We start from the raw sequence: 10,303 nt of genomic DNA on the forward strand, positions 1-10,303 counted from the left end.
GGCCCCCCCCCTTTTTGGGTTGGGGGCAATTAAGGGCAGGGCCGGCCGATTTGGGGTTGGGCTTGCTGGGGGAAAGGGCCGCGGGGGGTTTGCTGGCTTCCCCCCCCTCGATCAGGGTCAGAAGAGGCCTATTGGGGGTGAAGCCAACTAGAAGGAGGGGCCGTGGGAGGTTGGCCGCTGGCCCCATCCCTTGATTGACTGGTTCGATAGCCGCAGTGGGCGTCATAGCAACCAGTCGTTCTGGTTGTTATGGTGTTCTGGTTGCTGGCTTTTTATATATATAGATAATTAATCCAATCCACATTCTTGTTTATAGTGGGCCACCAGAACAGGACAGTTTCAAATCCTGCAGCAATCTGATTTCTAGCCTTAAACTTCTTTGACATTCCTTCTGGAACCCAATAGAATCTGTGTACATATGGGGACCAAAGGAGCCCCATGGACTCTCTCTCTTCTTCCTAGTCGGTCTGTCCATTGTAAAAGGTTTACAATATGCCAAAGTGAAAGGGATAGTCAATTGTATCAGAGAGCAAGTTCTGCTCCAACTGTGGGCAAGGCTGCAAGTAATGGTCCCCCAAAATACCATCAGATATCAGCATGGGGTATCGACAGTGCAGAATGATTGGCTTCTGAGGGTACTCAGCCATTTATGCCTCCCAATAAATTTCCCATAAACTCTGAGTTCTGTCCCCCACTCCACCTTGAGAGGCAGTAGGTATAGTTTATGTCAGAAGATGGGGGCTGGTTCATTTTTTGGGATCCTTGCTCTTTACCTCTGTTGGATGGGAACAACAGGGAGTCTTACTGGAAGCGTTTCCCCAGGTGGTTTCCTCCTGATACAGGGCAAGCATACATTCCATCCTGCTAGTGTCTGAGGTCCATCCAAATGGAAATGGGACCACTTGGGCCTATAGTTGTCCTGCCACCCAAGCGTAACAGTCACTTTTATTTAGGGCCTGTACAGAATATTGAATCCATTTCAATCAGGCATTTGTTTCCTTATATCCTATTTCTATTTGCATGGTGGTGGCAATGGCTTAGGGCCGTGGTCGGCAAACTTCGGCTTGCGAGCCACATGCAGCTCTTTGGCCCCTTGAGTGTGGCTCTTCCGGATCCTTAGGAGTACCCTATTAAGTTAATAACAATGTACCTACCTATATAGTTTAAGTTTAAAAAATTTGGCTCTCAAGAGAAATTTCAATCGTTGTACTGTTGATATTTGGCTCTGTTGACTAATGAGTTTGCTGACCACAGGCTTAGGGGATCTTGTCCTGTGACATCTACTCCTAAATCTAGTCCTAGCCAGTCTTTTGGCCTAAAGTCTAAAATATCCAAGTCATTCAAATTATCTATAATCAATAACTTAACTGGGTAAGCATGATCTGGATTGTACACAATTCCCCAGCCCACATTGTAAGTCCCTGCAATTTGCCAGATCTCTAAAGCAAGTAGACAGCTTACAGTTTCTTTAGCATTAATTTCAAGGGGCTATGTCCTGGTATGGCCACCCAAGTTGAAGTGTCTCCACCTGGAGAAGCTGGTGGTCCACCCTTAACCCGTGTGTGATGGGTCCAACCTCCTTCTGAAGTCTGAACAGTGGTCTCAGTGGTAAGCAAGACAAGGTAGGGTCCTTCCCAAGAAAGTTTCAACTTGTTTTCCCTCTAGGTCTTGACCAGAATGTAGTTTCCCAGTTGATGGTGATGAGCCGGAACTCAAGAGGAGGGCCTTGGGTCAGAAGGCCTTCTAACCTGAGAAAGATTAAAGTAGAAGAGATACCAACTACACAGTTCTTAAGAAGTTAGTCCTTAGTCTCTATTGTAGGAAGATCTTGAGGCATTCCAGGGCCTATTGGAATGACCTAAAGCCAATTCTAGATGAAGAAAAAATTTAACTTCATTTGTCCTTGGGTGTGGTCAGCAAATGACACTAATTAAATTTCTGCTATCTGTCTCCCTGAGTATATTGATATAAGCTATTTGCCCTCTGGTTAGGGATGAAAAATGCAAATCATTTACTCTTAAGCAGGGGTCCTCAAACTTTTTAAACAGGGGGCCAGTTCACTGTCCCTCAGACCGTTGGAGGGCCAGACTATAGTTTTTAAAAAAACTATGAACAAATTCCTATGCACACTGCACATATCTTATTTTGAAGTAAAAAAACAAATGTTTTCGGCGGGCCACATGTGGCCCGCGGGCCGTAGTTTGAGGACCCCTGCTCTTAAGTGTTCTTGGTTTAGGGAAGATAGGATTTACTAGATGGCTCCAAATTGCTGTTTAACCATCTCAGTTTCCCTATTCTACTTGTCCAGGCTTACTGGCCTATGTCATTTATATAACTTCCTTTCAACATTTCTCCTTAATCCACTTTATTTTTCTTTCAAATTGACACCAAAACTATAATTTCTTTCCAATTAGTTAGAATTCTTAACCCTTAATTTTTAGATGACACATAGCAATACATTCACATTTTTAAGAGATATTTAAAATAAAATACAAGAACAGATTCAAATCCATCCTCTAGATGATCTATACAAGGAAAACTCAGATTAATATTTCAGTATCCTATTATTTCAAAATACCTAGATATTTAATAATTTTTACCATTTTAACCCAGCAAACTCAAAGTTTTAAGTTACAACAACTTGGAGATTTTAAAGCTAATCATTACCCAAGGCATTTTATTGGCAATTTTGTAACAGGGATAACTCACTGGACTTCAGTGGCTTTAATGTGAATGTACTATTTTCTTTTCTTTTTCTTTATAAAAACAGGAGTGGCACCCCCCCAACCCCCGCACCACCACACACACACACTGATATTTCTGCAATTTACTGGAGTGTACTTCTACAGATCTGCTCCTCCCAGTGTTAGGAGCAAAAATAGAACATTGGGGACTACCTACAGTTATGAGAAATATCAATGATTCTGTGTTAACTATGACTGACCTGTGTTGGTTAAAGAAAGGACATACCAAATTGGCTGGGAATTGTATGCCCCTGGGACCTGGGAGTCAACCTTGGAATGTGGTCCATTCTCTTTCAAGAACTGCCCACCATCATGGAAACATTAACCTTGTTGTCCAAACCATGGAGTCCCACCTCAGCCCACATTACTTATTTCCCCATGCCTGTAATCCCTACTTGCCCATGTAATCTTTGTCCCTATGTTCATAAACCAGTAAAGAACAAACTAAGTCCCCAAAAGATAGAAAGCAAGCAAAGTTAATGAGTAACCAAAATTACATCACAGGCACAGACAAAAAAATCTCACTAGCTAAGAGTTTCTGGTGGCTGACATCCTGAGTGGGAAAGCAGGAAGAGTCCTCAAGATTAAAAATTCTTGGCAGCTGCTGGGACGTTCCTGCAATCTCTACCACGACAAATAGCTGGGCTCCCCCGAAGCAGGACATGCCCCACCTTTAAACAAATTAAACCAAACAACAAAGAGACACAAAACATCAACAAAAACACTCTTATACATGTGCACACAACCCACAGATAAAGCTTTACACGATGCTCCTTGTCTGTCCAGCTACAAACACCACAGAATGCCCTGCATTAAAAAAACCACCAAAGCAGAGCAATGTCTCCTGTCCCTGGTTCGGGGACTGGTGCCCCCAGAACCTCAGCATTCTCCCCAATGGACTATCGGGGAGAATGTCTTCCCAGGCTTAGAATTTTTGTTTCTCATCCTCAGAAAGTCCCTTGTGACTGTGTGCTCAATCCCCCATATTGGAGATTTCTCGCACATTCCAAGAGCTCCTTGTGAATATGTGCTCAACTTCCCATACTGAAGATTTCTTGCATTGTGCTCAATCCCCCATACTGGAGATTTCTCGCACTCCATGAGATCTGCTTTTCCCTCTCTGGCCGCTTCCCTCATGGGAGAATGGAACCACAGATCAGAACTCCACACTCACTTCATGTCCAAAGCACGTCTCAGTCACACACCCTTGACCTCCGAGGATACCCAACCACCAAGGTAGTACTAAAGTCAATTTCCCACCTTGGCTCATTCATGAGGTTATCTGATTGCTGTGGATGTTGCTTGAGCCTTTCCTGCATTGCTGGCTGACTCTTGATCCCGAGCTTGTAGTCGGCCCAGGGGGTAATGACCATCTCTCCTCACTGAGGCTGCCACAACTTGGCAGAGGGGCATGCCTCTTCAGGAGAGGGGTCCAATGATGCCCTCCCCCCGATAGTGACCAACGGAATCCCAGATGAGCCCCCCAAAATTGTTAGAAATAAGGTGAGCACCAAAACTAGGGGTCCTGGCAGAACACAAAAGATACTTGGGAGCTAGACAGCAAGGCAAATATCTTTACTCCAACACAGAGTCTGGGATCACATACACACCAAGTGGGCGGTCCACTTTGGGCTTTATCCCTGACACATGCCACCTGTCCCTCACTCTTTTTTTTTTAATTTTATTTTTTATTGCTTAAAGCATTACAAAGGGTATTACATATGTGTCCTTTTTTTTCCCCGCCCTTGACAATACCCCGGCTTCCCCTACCCCCCCAGTGTCTGATGTCCATTGGTTATGCTCATATGCATGCATACAAGTCCTTCGGTTGATTTCTTACCCCCCTCCCTCCTGCCCCCCAACCCTCCCCGGCCTTCCCGCTGCAGTTTGACAATCTGTGTGAGGCAGCTCTACCTCTGTATCTATTATTGTTCAAAAGTTTATAATGGTCTCTATTATCCATGAATGAGTGAGATCATGTGGTATTTTTCCTTCATTGACTGGCTTATTTCACTTAGCATAATGCTCTCCAGCTCCATCCATGCCGTTGCAAATTGTAAGAGTTCCTTCTTTTTTACAGCAGCATAGTATTCCATCGTGTAGATGTACCACAGTTTTCTAATCCATTCATCTACTGATGGGCACTTAGGCTGTTTCCAGATCTTAGCTATGGTGAATTGTGCTGCTATGAACATATAGGTGCATATATCCTTTCTGATTGGTGTTTCTGGTTTCTTGGGATATATTCCTAGAAGTGGGATCACAGGGTCAAATGGGAGTTCCATTTCCAGTTTTTTGAGGAAACTCCATACTGTCTTCCATAGTGGCTGCACCAGTCTACATTCCCACCAGCAGTGCACAAGTGTTCCTTTTTCTCCACATCCTCTCCAGCACTTGTTTGTTGATTTGTTGATGATAGCCACTCTGACAGGTGTGAGATGGTACCTCATTGTTGTTTTGATTTGCATTTCTCGGATGATTAGTGACTTTGAGCATGTTTTCATATGTCTCTTGGCTTTCTGAATGTCCTCTTTTGAAAGGTGTCTATTTAGATCCTTTGCCCATTTTTTGATTGGATTGTTTATCTTCTTTTTCTTAAGTTGTAAGAGTTCCCTATAAATTTTGGAGATTAGGCCCTTATCAGATATGACGTTGGCAAATATGTTTTCACACGCAGTGGGTTTTCTTGTTGTTTTGTTGATGGTTTCTTTTGCTGTGCAGAAGCTTTTTATTTTGATGAAGTCCCATTTGTTCATTTTCTCTTTAGTTTCAAGTGCCCTAGGAGCTGTATCAGTGAAGAAATTGCTTTGGCATATGTCTGAGATTTTGTTGCCTTTGGATTCTTCTAGAATTTTTATGGTTTCCTGTCGTACATTTAAGTCCTTTATCCATTTTGAGTTTATTTTTGTGTATGGTGTAAGTTGGTGGTCTAGTTTCATATTCTTGCATATATCTGTCCAATTTTCCCAACACCATTTATTGAAGAGACTATCTTGGCTCCATTGTATGTTCTTGCCTCCTTTGTCAAATATTAATTGAGCATATTGGTTCGGGCCGATTTCTGGGGTCTCTATTCTATTCCACTGATATATGTCTGTTCTTGTGCCAGTACCAGGCAGTTTTGAGAACAGTGGCTTTGTAATACAGCTTGATATCTGGCATTGAGATCCCACCTACTTTGTTTTTTCTCAGGATCGCTGCAGCTATTCGGGGTCTTTTTTTATTCCAGATGAATTTTTGGAGAGTTTGTTCTAGATCTGTGAAGAAGGCCATTGGTATTTTAATGGGAAGTGTGTTGAATTTATAAATTGCTTTGGGTAGTATGGACATTTTAATGATGTTGATTCTACCAATCCAAGAACATGGTATGTTCTTCCATCTCTTTATGTCTTCCTCTATCTCTTTTTTCAACGTCCTGTAGTTTTCTGAGTAGAGGTGTTTTACCTCTTTAGTTAAGTTTATTCCTAGGTATCTTAATTTTTTTGGTGCAATGGTAAATGGGATTGTTTTTATAATCTCTCTTTCTGAAAGTTCACTATTGGTGTATAGAAATGCCTCGGATTTCTTGGGGTTAATTTTGTATCCTGCTACATTGCCAAATTCATGTATTAAGTCTAGTAGCTTTTTGATGGAGTCTCTAGGGTTTTGTATGTATAATATCATGTCATCTGCAAGTAAGGACAGTTTTACTTCCTCTTTTCCAATTTGGATGCCTTTTATTTCTTCTTCTTGCCTAATTGCAATGGCTAATACTTCCAGTACTATGTTGAACAGGAGTGGTGAGAGTGGGCATCCCTGTCTTGTTCCTGTTCTTAGGGGAAATGGTGTTAGTTTTTGACCATTGAGTATGATGTTGGCTGTGGGCCTGTCATATATGGCTTTTATTATGTTGAGGAATGATCCTTCTATTCCCACTTTGCTGAGAGTTTTTATCAAAAATGGGTGTTGGATTTTGTCGAATGCTTTTTCTGCATCAATTGATATGACCATGTGGTTTTTTTCTTTCAATTTGTTTATGTGATGTATTACGTTTATTGATTTACAGATGTTGTACCATCCTTGCATCCCTGGGATAAATCCTACTTGGTCATGGTGTATGATCCTTCTGATGTACTGCTGGATCCGATTTGCTAAGATTTTGTTGAGGATTTTGGCATCTATGTTCATGAGGGATATTGGCCTGTAATTCTCTTTCATTGTGTTGTCTTTACCTGGTTTTGGTATTAGGGTGATGCTAGCTTCATAGAATGTGTTTGGAAGTGTTCCATCCTCTTGAACTTTTTGTAGTAATCTGAGGAGGATAGGTTTTAGTTCTTCCTTGAAAGTTTGGTAAAACTCCCCTGAGAAGCCGTCTGGTCCTGGGCTTTTGTTTGCTGGAAGCTTTTTGATAACTGCTTCAATTTCTCCCATAGTTATTGGCCTATTGAGATTTTTAGATTCTTCCTGATTGAGTTTTGGAATGTTGTATTTTTCTAGGAATTTGTCCATTTCCTCCAGGTTGTCTAGTTTGTTGGAGTAGAGTTGTCCGTAGTATTGTTTAACGATCATTTGTATTTCTGTGGGGTCTGTTGTTATTTCGCCTCTATCATTTCTGATTTGGTTTATTTGGGACCTCTCTCTTTGCTTCTTGGTGAGCCTGGCTAGGGGTTTGTCAATCTTGTTTATCCTTTCAAAGAACCAGCTCTTGGTTTCATTGATTTTCTGTATTGTTTTTTTGGTCTCTATTTCATTGATTTCTGCTCTAATCTTTATTATCTCCTTCCTTCTGCTCACTCTGGGGTTTTCTTGTTGCTCTCTTTCTAATTCTTTGAGTTGTAGAGTTAGATGATTAACTACCATTTTTTCTTGTTTTTTGAGATAGTGCTGTAGAGCTATAAACTTCCCTCTCAGGACTGCTTTCATTGTGTCCCATAGGTTTTGGATTGTTGTGTTTTCATTGTCATTAGTGTCCAGGATGTTTTTAATTTCTTCTTTGATGTCATTGGTAACCCAATCAATATTTAATAACATGCTATTCAGCTTCCAAGTGTTTGAGTATTTTGGGTTGTTTTTATTGTAGTTTATTTCTAACATTATGCCATCGTGGTCTGAGAAGATGCTTTTTATGATTTTAATCTTCTTGAATTTGTGGAGACTTTGCTTGTGACCCAATATGTGGTCTATTTTTGAATATGTCCCATGAGTACCTGAGAGGAATGTATATTCCATGGCTTTGGGGTGAAGTGTTCTGAAGATGTCAATTAAGTCCATCTGATCTAGTGAGTCATTTAGGATTGCTGTTTCTTTGCTGAGTTTTTGTCTAGCGGATTTATCCAGTGATGTCAGTGGTGTATTAAAGTCCCCTACTATGATTGTATTGTTGTCGATCTCTCCCCTGATATCTTCCAGGAGTTTTCTTATGTATGTGGGTGCTCCTGCATTGGGTGCATATATGTTTATCAGGGTTATATCCTCTTGTTGTATTGATCCCTTTAGTATTATGAAGTGGCCTTCCTTATCTCTTGTTATGGCCTTCACTTTGAGGTCTATTTTGTCGGATATAAGTATTGCTACCCCAGCTTTTTTTTCGTTTCCATTTGCCTGAACGATATTTTTCCATCCCTTCACTTTCAGTCTGTGTGAGTCCCTTGTTCTGAGGTGGGTCTCGTAGACAGCAAATGTATGGGTCATGTTTTATTATCCATTCAGCCACTCGATGTCTTTTGATTGGACCATTTAGTCCATTTACATTTAAAGTTATTATTGAAAGGTACTTGTTTGTAGCCATTTCTATTTTTTTGTGGCTGCTTTCTTTCTGGGCTTTTTATTTCTTCTTTTTACATCAGTCCCTTTAGCATTTCTTGCATTGCTGGCTTGGTGGTGATGAACTCCCTTAGCCTTTTTTTGTCTGTGAAGCTTCTTATTTCCCCTTCCATTTTGAATGATAGCCTTGCTGGATAGAGTATTCTTGGATTCAGTCCTTTGCTTTGCATCACTTTGTAAATTTCCGTCCATTCTTTTCTGGCCTGGTGTGTTTCTGTTGAGAAATCGTTTGATAATCTGATGGGGGATCCTTTGTAGGTAACTCTCTGTTTCTCTCTTGCAGCCTTTAAGATTCTCTCTTTGTCTTGTACATTTGCCATCGTTATTATGACGTGTCTTGGTGTTGGTCTTTTGGGGTTCATCTTGCCTGGGATTCTCTGTACTTGTGTAACTTTTTTCTTCCCCATATCTGGGAAGTTTTCTGTCATTATTTCTTCAAATAGATTTTCTAATCCTTGCTGCTCTTCTTGTCCTTCTTGCAGCCCTATTATGCGTATGTTACTTCGTTTCATGTTGTCCCGAAGCTCCCTTAGGCTCTCCTCCTGTTTTTTAATTTTTTTCTCCAGTTGCTGTTCAGATTGAGCTTGTTTCTCTGCCTTATCTTCTAACTCACTAATTCGGTCTTCTGCTTCTTCTAGTCTGCTGTTGAAACTTTCCATGGTGTTTTTGATTGTAGCTATATCACTTTTCATTTCTTCCTGATTCTTGCATAGGTTGTTGATTTTCTCATCCATCCGGTGAATGAATTGTACAACCATTATTCTGAATTCTTTTTCTGTCATGTTGCACGCTTCAACTTCATTAATTTCCTTTCTTAGTGATTCCTCATTGTCTTTCCTCTGGGTGTTGTGTCGTCTCTTCATTCTGATTATCTCCTGATGGTTCAAAGGTCGAGTTGCGTGGGCCTGGGCCGTGTGCAGTGGGAGGCTCCCACCACCCTAGTGTCACTGAAGAGCTCTGACACTAAGATGTGTGGTTGTTGTTGGTTGGTGGGAACCAGGCTCGCTCTGTGTCAGTGTTGCCAACACTCAATGTGGCCTCGCACGTGCCCTTAGAATTAGGGACCCTGCCTGCACTGTGCTGAAATAGAGGCCCCCCTGGAGCGTGTTGAAAACCAGAGCAGAGCCTCCTAGCTTGCGCCAGGAGTCAGAGTTCCCCAAGAGTCCAGTATAAGAGTCTCTGTTGCTTCGGGTGACCTCACCTTGAGAATCAGGGTCCCTGTGTGCGCATGCACCAGGAATTGGAGTCACTGGCTCTTAGTATGAATGCACAGGAAATCAGGATCTCAGGCGCAGGTGATAAGAAACACAGTCAAGTCACTGGTGCTTGGTGCTGCCTCCTGCCCTGAGAAACAGGGTCCCTGGGCCTGTGCTAGGCGGACAAACTCCCGTTCGCGCGATTGCTCCCAGCCCAGGGCTCCGATGCCAGCAGTGCACGCAGGCTTAGTTCCTGGTGCTGTGCGTGCTTTTGCTCCCAGCCCAGGGCTCCAAAGCCCGCCCAGGATGCTTTTTATTTTTTATTTGGTAACCCAATCATTGTTTAATAGCATGCTGTTTAGCCTACAAGTGCTTGATTTTTTATTGTCTTTATTGTATTTTATTTCTATTTTTATGCCATTGTGATCTGAGAAGATGCTTGATATGATTTCTATCTTCTTGAATTTGAAGAGACTTTGCCTGTGTCCCAATATGTGGTCTATCATTGAAAATGTCCCATGTGCACTTGAGAAGAATGTATATTCTGTAGCTTTGGGGTAA

At 41.8% G+C, this 10,303-nt stretch overlaps 1 pseudogene; it reads right to left on the reverse strand.

Annotated features, from left to right (window-relative positions):
* Positions 1-4,117, reverse strand: part of LOC102440587 — a 27,087-nt pseudogene extending 22,970 nt beyond the window's left edge.
* Between the last annotated feature and the right edge of the window lie 6,186 nt (positions 4,118-10,303).

The sequence above is a fragment of the Myotis lucifugus genome, unplaced genomic scaffold (assembly GCF_000147115.1).
Source record: "Myotis lucifugus unplaced genomic scaffold, Myoluc2.0 scaffold_41, whole genome shotgun sequence".
Taxonomy (NCBI): Eukaryota; Metazoa; Chordata; class Mammalia; order Chiroptera; family Vespertilionidae; genus Myotis; species Myotis lucifugus.